Raw genomic sequence first — 15,821 nt, 5'->3', positions numbered from 1 at the left:
AATAAAATTTAGCCAGAGTATGGTCATCACATCCCCCTGTCATCCCCTGTCATTGGCTGTAACCTTCTGGTAAACAGTTTCCTTGTGCAAAGGTCCTGATAAGCCTCACCTGCATGCAGGGTCCTGGTAAACAGCTTGTGGTTTACTGATTAAGTCCTGTGGTCAGGGGGAAAGGGCAAGGAATTTTCCATCTCACACTATAAGAAACTAAACTAAACTTTTTTTTTAAATAATTTATTTCTTTATTGGGGAATTAATGTTTTACATTCAACAGTAAATACAATAGTTTGTACATGCATAACATTCCCCAGATTCCCATTTAACAATACAACCCCCACTATGTCATTCATCATCTTTCATGGACCTGTATTCTCCCCACCCACCCACCCCAGAGTCTTTTACTTTGGTGTAATACTCCAATTCCATTTCAGTTTCGACTTGTGTTTTCTTTTCTAATCTTGTTTTTCAACTTCGGCCTGAGAGTGAGATCATCCCATATTCATCCTTCTGTTTCTGACTTATTTCACTCAACATGATTTTTTCAAGGTACATCCAAGATCGGCTGAAAACGGTGAAGTCACCATTTTTTACAGCTGAGTAGTATTCCATTGTGTATATATACCACAACTTGCTCAGCCACTCATCTGTTGTTGGACACCTGGGTTGCTTCCAGTTTTTGGCTATTACAAATTGTGCTGCCAAGAACATATGTGTACACAGATCTTTTTGGATGGATGTGTTGGGTTCCTTAGGATATATCCCCAGGAGGGGAATTGCAGGGTCATAGGGTAAGTCCATTTCTAGCCTGAGAGTTCTCCAGACTGTTCTCCACAGAGGTTGAACCAATTGACATTCCCACCAGCAGTGCAGGAGGGTTCCTTTGACCCCACACCCTCTCCAGCATTTGCTGCTGTTACCTTTTCTGATGTATGACATTCTCACAGGAGTGAAGTGATATCTCATTGTTGTCTTGATTTGCATTTCTCTGACAATCAGAGACTTGGAGCATTTTTTCATGTGTTTCTCGGCCTTTTGGATCTCTTCTGTGGTGAATATTCTGTCCAAGTCCTCCCCCCATTTTTGGATGGGGTTATTTGTTGTCTTGTTGTTGAGTCTGGCAAGCTCTTTATATATGTTGGTTATTAAACTCTTATCTGATGTATGGCATGTAAAGATCTTCTCCCATTCTGTGAGGGGTCTCTTGGTTTGGGTAGTGGTTTCTTTTGCTGTGAAGAAGCTTTTTAATTTGATATAGTCCCATAGGTTTATACTTGCCTTAGTCTGTCTTGTAATTGGATTCGTTTCATTGAAAATGTCTTTAAAATTTATGCGGAAAAGAGTTCTGCCAATATTTTCCTCTAAGTATCTGATAGTTTCTGGTCTAACATCCAAGTCCTTGATCCACTTGGAATTTACTTTTGTATTTGGTGAAATACAGTGATTCAGTTTCATTCTTCTGCATGTTTCAACCCATTGTTTCCAACACCATTTGTTGAAGAGACTCTGCTTTCCCCATGTAATAGTCTGGGCCCCTTTGTCAAAGATTAGATGTCCATAGGTGTGGGGCCTCATTTCTGGGCTCTCAATTCTATTCCACTGGTCAGTGTGTCTGTTCATGTTCCAGTACCAAGCAGTTTTCATGACAATGGCCCTATAATACAGTTTGAGATCTGGGAGTGTGATGCCTCCGGTTCTGTTCTTTTTTCTCAAGATTGTTTTGGCAATTCTAGGTCTTTTCTGGTTCCAGATAAACATTTGTAGCATTTGTTCTATTCTCCTAAAAAATGTGCTTGGGATCTTGATGGGGATAGCATTAAATTCGTAGATGGCTCTGGGTAATATATTCATTTTGATGATGTTAATTCTTCCAACCCATGAACATGGAATATCTTTCCACTTCTTTGTGTCTTTTTCAATTTCTTTGAGTAGTGACTCATAATTTTCAGTATACAAGTCTTTCACTTCTTTGGTTAGGTTTACTCCTAGATATTTTATTGTTTTTGTTGCTATAGAAAAAGGAACTGATTTCTGGATTTCAATTTCTTCTAACTTAGTATTTGCATAGAGGAATGACACTGACTTTTGAATGTTAATTTTATAGCCTGATACCTTACTGTATTGCCTGATGATTTCCAAAAGCTTCTTGCTGGATTCTTTAGGTTTTTCCATGTATACTAACATGTCATCTGCAAATAAGGAGAGTTTGACTTCTTCTCTTCCAATCTGTATGCCTTTAATTCCTTGCTCCTGCCTGATTGCTATGGCAAGAACTTCCAACACTATGTTGAATAGTAATGGTGATAGTGGGCAGCCCTGTCTAGTACCTGATCTGAGTGGAAATGCTTCCAGTTTTCACCATTGAGTATGATGTTGGCTGTAGGTTTGCTATATATAGACTCCACTATCTTCAGGAATTTTCCATCTATTCCCATTTTTTGTAGTGTTTTGATCATAAAGGGATGTTGTATTTTGTCAAAGGCTTTCTCTGCATCTATTGATATGACCATGTGGTTTTTGGTCTTGCTTTTATTGATGTGGTGGATCACATTGATTGATTTACATATATTAAACCAACCTTGCATGCCTGGGATAAACCCCACTTGGTCATGATGAACAATCTTTTTGATATACTGCTGTATCCGGTTGGCTAGAATTTTGTTCAATATTTTTGCATCTATGTTCATCAGAGATATTGTTCTGTAGTTTTCTTTTTTGGTTGTGTCCCTGTCTGCTTTTGGTATCAGGGTGATGTTGGCTTCATAGAAGCTGACAGGGAGTATTCCAGTGTCTTCAATCTTCTGGAAGACTTTTAAAAGTAGAGGTATTAGTTCTTCTTTGAAAGTTTTGTAGAATTCATTTGTAAAACCATCTGGTCCAGGACTTTTATTTTTGGGGAGATTTTTGATAACTGTTTCAATTTCATTAGTTGTAATGGGCCTGTTCATGTTATCCACTTCTTCTTTATTTAGTTTTGGAAGTTGGTAGGTATCTAGGAAATCATTCATTTCTTCCAGGTTCTCTAGCTTGGTGGCATATAGTTGTTCATAGAAGCCTCGCATGATATGTTGAATTTCTGCAGTGTCTGTTGTGATATCTCCTCTTTCATTTACTATCCGATTTATTTGGGTCTTCTCCCTTTTTTGTTTTGTGAGTCTGGCTAAAGGTTTGTTGATTTTGTTTACTCTTTCGAAGAACCAACATTTACTTTCATTGATCTTTTGTATGGTTTTCCTATTCTCTATGTTATTTATTTCTGCCCTAACTTTAGTAATTTCTGTCCTTCTGGTTGCTAACAAGAAACTAAACTAAAAAAGAGCTTCTAAAACTATTGCATAAAAATAACTTTAAAAACTACTACCTCTAACATTGGGTATTTAGTAGATTTAAAAATAAGCATCTCTGCCTATTTGAAGTTCCCAAATCTATAAACCATAATTGCTGAACACTTAAAACATCTTCCAAAATTAAAGACAACATAATTAATTTAAACACGTGTAAGTATATTTTAAAGGTAACCAAAAAATTAATCTAGACCCAAAGAAATAGTTCACCTGGATAGTGTGCTGCTTTGCCATGTGCATGGCCCAAGTTCCAGTCCAGTTCACCATCATATTTCAGTGCTATAGCCTCTGTCCCTCTTTTTCTGTCTCTCCTCTCTATCTCTATCTTAAATAAAATTAATAATAATGTTTCAAATAAAATGGAACATGACCCTGTTCAAATTATTATTACTATTATTATTATCAAAAGTGATATTTTATGAAGAAAGAATAACAAAATCCATAGGTTCAAAAGCCTGGTAATGACAACTTCTGTTTTTTTTTTAATGTACATTAATGGAGTGAGAGAAATCTCTTGACTTTGATTTTTGTCACTAAGTAGATGTATAGTGCTGATTTACTGGGTATCTCATCTTCACTATGCATAAAATAATTAAACAAATTTTAATATTCATTTTGCCTGCACAGTTTTGCTAAGTCAATATAAATGTTTTTTTTTTTTTCTAAAAATCCCTTATTCTTTTTTTGCACTAAATCTTTTTTTCCCTTCTACATAAAGTTCATTGACTAAAGGAACAAAACAAAACTTTGCAATCAATCTGGTCCTTTCATTAGGTAAAGAATATCTAAATGGAAATTGCTTAATCAAAATGGAAACAGGGGCTGTGCACTCAACGACAGGAGGCATTTTTCTTCCAGAGAACTAAAAAGCAGCGTATTCTCTTATGTTTAAAGAAAGGTGGCATGCTACAGCTGTAAAGTCAACATCTCAACTTTTTCAATCCCTTCATTTTATAATCCTCCCACCCAGAGATGCAGTACTCTTCCCAAGGAGCTGGAGCAGCAGGGCACGTCTGCTGCCTAACATAGAAAGGAAAAATCGTGTGCATGTCATTGTGTAGACTGACAGGCCTCATGCTGCTTTATGCACTCTGCTGCTAAAAACAGAATCTATAATTTCAGGTAGAGCAGAGGGAAAAGAATACATGCTATTTTTTAAAAAAAGATCTTTAAAGACAATTCCAAAATATGTGTTGATTATAAAATAGATTTAGTTTAAGTAAAGCTATTTTAATTTGCCACACCATTATACGTGCATGAAGCACAACAGATACATCGCGTATCTAATAACATGTGTGCTGGAAATGCCCCACCTAATGGTCAAGGCCAGTGAAATGTAAATTTTGAGTACTTTCTACTTTCTGAGTTTGGGTTCTTTTCCAGCTTATTAATGCTTCCAAAAGAACAAGTAAACAAATGTAAGTCAAACTGGTATTATTATTAGGGTAAAATGCAAAGTTCACACAAAGAAAGAAGAAATACAAAATGAAGGAGGAAGCATAGTTTGTTAAAAATGAGCCTTAACTCCTTTCTGCTGCACTCCTTATTCAGAACTAATTAGAAATGTTCTGGGGGCCTCCTTACTGCTTCCTGGAACTCCAATTTAGATCTTGACCCAAGATTCAAAAGGTTTTCTATAAAGTCAAGCTTAATGCTTAATTTCTTTCTGGATTTATTCCTTGGGTAAGATTCCCTAGTAATCTGGTTAACCATAAGCTGCTTATTCTTCATAATGATTATTCCTCCCACCCTCATGTCTGTCTCTGTCTCTTCTTCCTCTTCTCTCTCTCTCTCTCTCTCTCTCTCACACACACACACACACACATACACACACACACACACTTTGTTAAATAGGAGACAGTGTGACATTCTGTTAAGGGTATTGTAATGGGAAATTATAATACGTGGTTTTCATTCTTTTTTTTTTTTTTGCCCTTGTTATCGTCGTTATTATTGTTGTTGTCACTGCTGTTGTTGTTGTTGGATAGGACAGAGAGAAATGGAGAGAGGAGGGGAAGACAGAGAGGGGGAGAGAAAGACAGACACCTGCAGACCTGCTTCACCACCTGTGAAGTGACCCCCCCCCCGCAGGTGGGGAGCCGGTGGCTTGAACCAGGATCCTTCTGCCAGTCCTTGCGCTTGGCGCCATGTGTGCTTAACCTGCTGCGCTACCACCTGACCCCTGTGTTTTTCACTACTGTATGCACTAACTAGATGTAATAATTTATGCATGCCCTTTAGGTCTTTGAACTACTTTTTTCCCCCTCAAAATAACAATGTTTCCTTTTCTTTATCATAGCCAGTGTCTCAGTGATGGTACTGAGTGGTAGTAATTACCCTGAGGTGGAGGGCTGGGGGTTGCATCAGCAGTGGGGTACAGGGCTTGTATACATGAAACTCTGGATGAGGATCCTGGCACTGCACTAAATGGGAGAGCAGTGCACTAGCCCTCATACATAAAAACAAAGTAAGAAAATCTTGAGTCAACGCACATAGTCAGTAGAGCAGGATAATGGTTCATGCTCTCCCGATAACACCGTTTTAAAAGACCATGGCCACTCCAACCTACCATAAATCTGCAAGCCTTTCATCTGGCTCCTCTGGCCCCCACCACCCCCAATGCAAATATGTGTCTGTGGAATTCTATGTCTATTCTATTCTTGTCTGTTCCTGTCTCAGTGAATGAGAATGTGTGTGGGAGCCTGGCTGTGATGGTGGAGAAGCATCCTGCCCTGGGTTCATGCCTGACTCAGGCCCTGAACTGTGGAGATCAGTTCCCACTGTTTGCAACTCTGAAATGGAGTCAGTCTGAAAAATAAATGAATATACATTCTTAATATAAGAAGTGACTGAGTTCTCTAGTGGTATGGTGATGTTGTGTGGCCAGAAATGAACCTTGGCTCATTAGTGTGTGTGTGTGTGTGTATGTGTGTGTATGTGTTACCAGAGCACTGCTCAACTTTAGTTTACAGTAGTGCTGGGGATTAAACCTTAGACCTTTGGTGCCTCAGGTATGCATGAAAGTCCATTGCATAGCCACTATGCTATCTCCCCAGTGCAGAAGTTGCCTCATTTGTATCACCTTGCTATGCTAAAACTGGTGATTATACATCACTAAACTCAAATTCACAACTTCCAAGAACCTACTAAAAAAGGTTAAGTGAGGACTTAGAGGTGCTAACTAAAAAATACACACATATACACATATGTGATTTTGCTATCATAACCAATAGTGTATCAGCAAGATATACATAAGTTTTTTTTGTCTCCAGGGTTATTGCTGGGGCTCAGTGCCTGCACCATGAAAGCCATTTTTTCCCTTTTGTTGTGCCGGGATAGCCTGAGGGTACTTCTTCCCAAGCCGGTGCTCTCTGGGTTGGAGAGAACTCAACTGGAGCTGATCTAGGCTGCTGTGTGGGAGAGGGATCAGGAACGCGTGCTGCACCAACTTCCGCAGGAGATACACTCTGGAACTCTCGGAGCCGGAAAGCAATTTCCAAGTGTCTTTAATCAGAAGAGCAGCTGTTTTTATACTCTCCAAGTAGGGTGGAAACAGGATGTGATATAGAGAGGGTGGAGAGAAAAGTGACTGGTGAAAATCAGAGTGTGACAAGGAGGGGGCGGAACAGGCGAGAATCCTATAACTGAACCACCAATGCCCTGGAGTGCTTTATGTAAAAGTGATTTATGTAAATAGACCAAACCTTTGGATCAGTAAATCCCTATATAGGCATATGGATAAGAAGAAGCCAGGGGGAGATGGCAACTACCCAACATCTCCCCCTTTCTTTTTAACTTTTTGCCATAGTATCAGGAGTGTGGGGCACTTTGTGAGGCAGGGAGACTGATAAGAGGCACACCTTTTTTGGGGTTCTACTGTCCCTCCTTGCTCAACCTCTCCGTGGAGAGAGAGACTAACAGGATTGACACACCCCTCAGGCTCAAGCCCTTCCAAGCTCAACCATATCCTCACAATTCCCCAACATCTTCCTCTTACTTAATGGCCATATATAACTGGGTCAATGTCTGTAAAAGGCTTCATCTCTGTCAGGGGAATAGCAGTGTAGGGGTGAACGGAAACCTGTTGGGAAGAAAGCAGAATGATAGTGTGTAAGTGTCTTCAAAAATAACTAGCACAAGACAGGGAGGGATAAGTAAGAGTAGCAAGAGACATAGTGAGCCTGATGGGTGGACGAGTGGGGGCCTGATAAGCCGAGGGGCTAGAGGGGTGATCTGGCATTGCAAAATCCCGAGTCAGCCTGCTACAGTCATTCTTCAAGAAGTCCAGGAGTATAAAAGGAGTGTCCAGCAAGTTCTATAGAAGCATCAGTCCAATGTCAACGGCCAGGAAATAAATGCCACACGTCTATCTTGATGGAGGAGGACGGCCACCGGAACTTTTCTTCTCTGTAGAGAGTGACCTGGAACCGCCAAAACATGATGGGCGAAACAGAAGCAGGAAGAGCAGACACCGATGGTTGAGAGAAAGGCAGTAGGAAAGTCTTGTCCTTCGGAGTCTGTGAATCAGGTTCTCCAGATCGTGTCAGGTCACATCATGGGTTTCTGGGGATGGCTGTAATTGTGGGTGATGTCAGAGGTCAGGGGTCCAAGATGGATTTCTGGGGATTCAATATGAGCAGATGCTTCTTTATGCGAAGGCTTGTCATAGCTGTAGTCAATTACTTATGAAAAAACTTTGTAACAAATTAGAAGTTTACTACAATTGATAACTCAATGATTATAACTGGTTTAGGTATCTTTATAATTTTGTGTAAAGGTCATCTTACGTGACCTCATGTAGCAGTCTTTATATAGCAAAGTTTTCATACCGAGTTTAAGTTACATATATTGATTCTTGACTATTTTTACATTGGGTTTTTAAGCAAACTCAGGTTACTAGAGTTAACACATTTTAGTGACAATTTTTTTTTTTTTTTGGTACATTTACAATATCAGATTGATGCCAAATTTGTTGTGGATTAATTTCCACAAGATAGCTTACAGGACATTTTTGGGGGCCCTCCAAAAATGTCCTGTATAGAGAATCTGTATTTTAACTTAGGAGATGATGAATTGTCACATTGAATATTTAGAGTTTTACCTTAAACACTCAGTTACTTAAATGAATTGATTTTACCTCTTCTCGTAAAAATGTAACTTCGAAGTTACGATTTAACTGTCAAGTTAATGTTTACCAAACTTGAAACACGCATATTAAATATATAGTTTATAACACACAGGAGGAGAAAAACTTGTAAATAAGATATATCATTTCAAATGTGAATTTAGAACTACTGTCATAGTTGAACCATCTTTACTCACACAGTTTAAGACTAAACATTTCATATTGATATCAAGACTTAAAAAAGAAATCAAAAGGGGGAATGAACAATTTTTGGACTGTTTCTGGACGTCTCCAGAAACCATGGCTGCGTCCAGCCGTTTGATATAAAGTCAGTTAACTTTCAGAGTACTCTGAGCACAATGGGTCATACAAAAATTTTGGTCACTCAACTCACTCAATTTTTTTTTTTTTTCACTCACTCACTCACTCACAAAACACAACTGGCCAGTCATAGCATAAGACATTCATTCGGGGGGGGGGGAGAGTTCTGTGAATCAGATTTTTTTTTTTTTTTGATTCTGCCATGCTGTATTATGGATCCTGGGGTGCATCCTGTAGCCAGTCCTCTTGCAGCCAGTCTTCTTGCAGTGTTTCTTGTTCTTCAGGGATATCAGCACCATCATGTGGGTATTGCCGGACATGGCGGGCAGGAACCCAAACAGGCTTGGAGTAATTTTGTGGAAAAATACATGCGAAACCCCTCCCCATAGTCAACAGGGGGTCAGGTCCTTTCCAAATTTTATCAAGTGGGTCTTTCCATTTGACTTTAATAGCTGGGAGGGTGGGTGGTGTTTGCCAATGAAGAATTATAGGAGGTTGGTCGGAGTTTTTGTAAATATTAAAGAGATTTAATGTAGTTAAGGCTTTTGCCAGCTGGATATTAGGGGGGTACATTTCCCCTTTTTCTTTATTTAATTGAGCCTTAAGAGTTTGATGGGCCCTCTCAACAATGCCTTGTCCCTGTGGATTATACGGAATGCCTGTAGTATGAGTAATGTTCCAGAGGGAACAAAAATCTTTAAATTGTTTGCTGGTAAAAGCAGGTCCATTATCCGTTTTAAGTTGAAGAGGTAAGCCCATTACAGCAAAACAGGAGAGCATATGGCTTATAAGCTTTTTTGAGTTTTCTCCAGTTTGAGCTGTAGCCCACATAAACTTAGAGAAGGTATCAATTGAGACGAACACATATTTTTGTTTGCCAAAGTTAGGTATGTGGGTAACATCAATTTGCCAAAGAGCGTTGGCTTTTAAACCTCGAGGATTAACCCCCAGAGTCTGAATAGCAGGTGTTTTGATTAGACCTGCACAGGAGGAACATGTAGCAAGAATACGTTTTAACTGTGGCAGAGGAATATCAGGAAATCGAGCTCGAAGACCTTTAAGATTAACATGGGTTAGGGAATGAAAGTCAGCAGGATTAGAGACAGAGGCTAGGAGAATTCCTGTGGAGGCAAGGCGGTCAGCTGCAGCATTCCCTTCGGACAGGGGACCAGGAAGAGGGCTGTGGGAACGTAGGTGCTGAACATACAGTGGATGGGTTCGAGAACAGAGCATAGAGGCAATTTGAATTAAAAGAGGAGAAAGTGGGTTGTCATCAATTCTTACATAAGATCGAGCAAGCCATGGAAGTAAGTTAACAGTATACACACTGTCAGAAAAAAGGTTGAAGGATTCTGGTACAGCTTTTAATGCAAGGAAAACAGCATAAAGTTCTTTGTACTGAGGGGAATTATCAGGAAGTTCAGTAAAGAGAGGTTTGGGGTATTGCTGGTCTGGATAATATATAAGGGCAGCAGCTCCCTTTTTTCCACCGTCAGTGAACACTGTAGGAGCAGAGGGGATGGGATCTCGAGAGAAAAGTTTAGGTACTAGTAGAGGCAACAGAGGTAAAGAAGCTATCAAATTATTAGAGGGAAAATGATTATCTAATTGTCCTGGAAAACCCATTAAACTTATGGCAAAACGAGAATGGTGGCGTATGAGCCATTCTGTATCAGTGAGAGAAAAGGGAAGAATGATTGAATCTGGTTCCCTTCCTAAGACCTGAACCGATCTGTTTCTTCCTTGGCGAACCATAAATGCTAAGGCATCAATCTCGGTAAGGAGTCTTGGAGCTCCGCCTACTGGCGTATGAAGCCATTCGAGAACGCCATGTTTCTGCCACAATGCCCCCACTACCGTGGGGGTGGAGTTAAAGATTAGAAGATTTACTGGAGAGGAGGGGGAGAATCGAACGAGGTGCATGTCCTGGAGAGCCTGGTTAACTTTTTCCAGAGCCAAGGATGCTTCGGGGGTTAACATACGCTTTGAGGAGGGCTGTTTGTTTCCTTTTAACAGATCGAACAGTGGTTGCAGGCAGCTCGTAGGCAGATAAAGATACTGCCTAAGCCAATTCAAATTTCCAAGAAAACTTTGTAAAGAAGCAAGAGTGAGATTAGAAGGAAAAGTAACACAAGGTTTTAAAGGACGAATCTGCGTTAGGGAAATCTCTGAGCCTAAGAAAGATATTGGAGGGATTAGCTGTATCTTCTCAGGAGCTACATTAAGTCCACTTCTCTTTAAGGCAGGGATTAGAAAATCACGTAGGGCGGAGAGATCTGTATCTAATTCTCCCCATATTAACACGTCATCCATATAATGAAAAACCTTAAGGCCCTTATGAATATATGGAAAAAGGGCAGATTTAACAACCTCTTGACAAATAGTAGGACTATTAGCCATGCCCTGGGGCAGTACCACCCATTCAAATCTATCGGCAGGGCTGGCATTATTAATAGAAGGAACAGAGAAAGCAAAACGTTTACAATCTTGTGGGTGTAAGGGAATAGAGAAAAAACAATCCTGTATATCAATAGCTATGATTGGAATTCCTGTGGGAATTGCGGAAGCAAGAGGCAAACCCCTTTGGGGGGAGCCCCAAACCTGCATGGTTTTATTAACTGCACGAAGATCTTGGAGGAGGCGCCATTTTCCTGAGCGCTTTTTAATTACAAAGACTGGAGTATTCCATGGGCTCCGAGAATGACGAATGTGTCCCAACGATAACTGCTCTTGGACGAGTTTTTTTAAAATTTCTAGCTTCTCCCTAGGCAAAGGCCACTGTTCCACCCAGACAGGCTCATTAGAAAGCCAATCTAAGCGGGAAGTTCTGTTACGAACAGTGGCAGTTAGTATTGGGGGTGCTGGTTGGGTCTAGCAGTCTCACAGGAGTGAGTGTGGTGTCCTGCAGAGGTGTCTGAGGATATCACTACATCTAAAGATTCCAGCAAGTCTCTTCCCAATAAATTGGTGCTTATATCAGCTATTAAAGGCTGAAAGCGTCCGGTAGTCCCTTCTGGATCTTCCCACACAAGGGAATCTCGTGTGCGGAATGCCTGAGTCAATCCTCCAACACCATGTAAGCGTGGTCCTGGGAGGAGTTCCCAACTCTGGGGAACCTCTGCTTGTCTTAATATTGTCTTATCTGCTCCCGTGTCAATCAAACACTTAAAAGGAATATTACCAATCTTTACTGTCATAGTTGGGTGACCCCTTTCTAAAACAGGGGTGGTCCATAAAATCTCAGGCTCTGAATTCGAGCTGTTCTCTTGCTCCAGCCGGTTATTTCTATGCTGGAAGTTCCCACATACCACGGGTTCCTCCTTCTGCTCACCCTCTGTTATTGTTACTTGGCGTGGTGGGTATAGCGACGGATTGGGTCCCAAGCTGGGCTTCTGTTTGTGGAAGAAGGGCACAGCACCAAGCGGGCGACCTGCTTCCTTCCCTCTTGGGGGCGGGGCTAAGGGAAGCCCCATACCTAGTTTAAATCCCTGTTTACATTTGGCAGAGGCGTGCCGTTCCTATGGAACCTTGACCAACAGTCTCTCCTCCAGTGAAATCCTTTCTGGCATCTGGGACAAGGCATTCGTGGTCTCTGATTCCCTGTCTGGAGGCGGGGTTGCCCTGATTGGAGGCGGGGTCGCCCTGACTGGAGGCGGGGTCGCGGTCTATTTTCTGGACATTGGTTACGCCAATGCCCTTGGCGACCGCACTGAAAGCAAGCTCCTTTTTGCTTATGTAAGGTAGCTGCATAGGCCTGTAACATAGGTCCTTGAAAAGAGCTTGATCTGAGATCCTGTGTAGCTAGAATCCAAGTATCTGGGTGTTCATTTTTAAGAGTGATACAGGCCTGTCGAAAATGCGGAAGCATTCCATCCCAGACTATGGATCGCAGAAGGAGAAAACGAGCGTCAGGATTATAAATCTTCCTTTCCAAACTCGACTGGACCCTGGCAATGAATTTAGCGAGGGATTCATCAGGTTCTTGTTGCAGGGAGAGAATGGGGGCTGAGGCTGCTCCCATGGGTGGTGTTAATCGCTCCCATGCTTTTAATGCACACAGGCGTACTTGATCAAAATACCCCGCTGGAAACTTGGCTTCCGCCTGTTGAATCCCTGTTTCTAATTGGCCTGTTCCAAACAATGCATCAAAATTACCCTCTGGCTGATTTTGAATATTTTTCCGCGATTGTTGTAAACATTCATCGCGAAAGAATGCCTCCCATTGCAGGAAGAGGGGGCCTGGGAGCGTAGCACGAGTCACATCTCTCCAATCTTGAGGGGTATTAAGGTTCTGAAGCAGGCCTTGTAAAATGGACCTGGTCCATGGGGCATGAACACCGTCATCTTTGATAGCCTGGCGTAGTTCCTTCAGGTCTGTGGCGGAATATGGATACCAGGCCTGAGGTTTTTGTCTATTGGGGGCAACATTGACCGGAAATGTGTGGACTTCCTCTGATAAGTGTGTAGCGGTAGGAGGAGTCACTGAAGTGGAAGCTTCTGGACAAGTGGCCGAAGAAGTGGTTTTGGAGGCTACAGGAGAATTCGGACATGTGTCTATCAAAACAGGGTGGGGTGAAGAAGCAGCCGTGGAGGCAGCAGGAGGTTCCGGACACGTTTCTGCCAAAATGGGGGTGGCCGAAGAAGTGGCTGTGGAGTCCAAAGGAGAATTCGGACACGTGTCTGCCAAAATAGGGGCCTCAGGGCAAGATGCCAAAATAGGGGCCTCAGGGCAAGATGCAGAGGAATTAGGGTGGGTCAAGATCACGACAGGCCTTTGCTTCTTCTTGTTTTTAAGGTGCTGGTTAAGTTCTATGATTACTTCCTTTATCTCTTGGACCTCAGCCTCTAGTTTCTTAAGCCTTTTGAGAGGTTGCCCTATATATCCCTTAAAAGCTGCTATGATGATCAACAGGATATAAGGTGAAGCCCCGAGAAAAATGTCCCAGATATATAAAAATTGTATACTGGAAAAAGAATGCAGGATTTGGAAAAGATTTTCCATGGTGGAAAGATCTCCGGAAAACAATAAAAAAGAAAAAAAAATCACAGTGCCTTAACACAATATTGCAGATACCCAAAAGGTGTGTACTTATCTAAGATGTCTTCTTGTAAATCTGCTGCTTACGGGTCCCTGTTCCGGGCGCCAGATGCCGGGATAGCCTGAGGGTACTTCTTCCCAAGCCGGTGCTCTCTGGGTTGGAGAGAACTCAACTGGAGCTGATCTAGGCTGCTGTGTGGGAGAGGGATCAGGAACGCGTGCTGCACCAACTTCCGCAGGAGATACACTCTGGAACTCTCGGAGCCGGAAAGCAATTTCCAAGTGTCTTTAATCAGAAGAGCAGCTGTTTTTATACTCTCCAAGTAGGGTGGAAACAGGATGTGATATAGAGAGGGTGGAGAGAAAAGTGACTGGTGAAAATCAGAGTGTGACAAGGAGGGGGCGGAACAGGCGAGAATCCTATAACTGAACCACCAATGCCCTGGAGTGCTTTATGTAAAAGTGATTTATGTAAATAGACCAAACCTTTGGATCAGTAAATCCCTATATAGGCATATGGATAAGAAGAAGCCAGGGGGAGATGGCAACTACCCAACATTGTTGTCCTAGTTGTTGTGGTTATTATTATTGTGTGTTGTTATTGTTGTTGGATAGGACAGAGAGAAAATGAAAGGAGGGGAAGATAGAGAGGGGAGAGAAAGATACCTACAGACCTACTTCACCACTCATGAAGTGACCCCCCTTGCAGGTGGAGAGCCAGGGGCTCGAACTAAGATCCTTACACTGATCCTTGGCACTTCGCACCATGTGTGCTTAACCAGCTGTGCTACCGCCCGACTCCCAATTTTCATAATTTAATAAGTAAAGTATTTAAAAATATTTATTTTAATTTGATGAGACAGAAGGAACTGAGAGTGAAGTGGGGAGAAAAAGGAAGAGATAAAGTGAGAGAGACACCTGCAGCACTGCCTTACCACTCCAGAAGCTTTCTCCCCACAGGTGAAGACTGAAGGCTTGAACCTATGTCCTTGCATATGGTAGCCTGTGCACTCCATCAGGCACACCACTGCCCAGTTTCACTTAATAAGTATAATCTAGTGGATATAATAAAGACTCAAGATTAGAGTTCTAATAGTGATCACTGATCTTCCTACAAAAGCAAAAATAACCAGAAATTGGATTAAATATATCAATGTAGACCCCAATCCTATGCTGAATAATTTCTTTTTCACTACTTGCTTTTTAAACATTTGTTTAATTATTTCCACTGAAGACTACAAAGACAAAAATCAATTTTACATGAGGACTATTAAAAGACATGTATTAGATATTATTGATTTTTTTTTCCTCAGTGCTCTAACAACTAAAATATATACAATGACTCTTTGAAGGTACTGAAAAGCAATGGATACAGGATCAGAGTCTCTGAAAGAAGGAAGCGGAAGAGGTTAGGACCCTGTGCATACCAGCCTTCTCTCAAGGAAGTCATCTACTTACTTTGGCTAAAGATGAGAGAACAGACTCTCTAGGCAGATGGAATAGACAGTGGGAAAACCAGAATGACAACATCAAGAGGATTCCATTGTGGAGGGGACATGATTGATTTATGTTTAAAATTTTTGCAAAACAAGAGGCCTTACACATACTCCATTTCATTGATATATTCATTCAAATAGAGAGACAGAGATAGAGGAGAGATCACAAGGCAGGGGCTTCCTTTAATGCCACCGCACCTTACATGTGAACTTGAACCTAGACAAAATGCATGGTAAGGCATGTGTTCTCCCTGGTGAGTTGTCTCTTTGGCTCTGAATCCTGGCTTTTTAATACTGACCCTCAATTTCTCTTTTTATATAATGGGGATAGTAACATGTATCCTTTAGGGCAGAATAGGGGATTGTTCTCCAAGATATACCTTAAAAAGACCCATAAAAGAAAAATTTGCAGCATTATCCTTTGTCTTCAGTGAGGAAATGTACAGAAACCCAATTCAAAGCAATTGTAACATTTTTATGAACTGTTAGTCTTACTTTGA

At 41.3% G+C, this 15,821-nt stretch overlaps 1 protein-coding gene across 1 annotated transcript in view; it reads right to left on the bottom strand.

The window, feature by feature from the left end:
- POSTN (periostin) overlaps nucleotides 1-12,595 on the bottom strand; it is a 529,487-nt gene extending 516,892 nt beyond the window's left edge. The window contains exon 1 of the mRNA XM_060194910.1: nucleotides 12,591-12,595. The gene's annotated coding sequence lies outside the window, so the exon portion shown is untranslated. The remainder of the gene's footprint in view (nucleotides 1-12,590) is intronic.
- Between the last annotated feature and the right edge of the window lie 3,226 nt (nucleotides 12,596-15,821).

This window comes from Erinaceus europaeus, chromosome 7 (genome assembly GCF_950295315.1).
Source record: "Erinaceus europaeus chromosome 7, mEriEur2.1, whole genome shotgun sequence".
NCBI lineage: Eukaryota > Metazoa > Chordata > Mammalia > Eulipotyphla > Erinaceidae > Erinaceus > Erinaceus europaeus.
The sequence above is the reverse complement of the archived record's forward strand: the minus strand, read 5'-3'. Positions and strand labels throughout refer to the sequence as shown.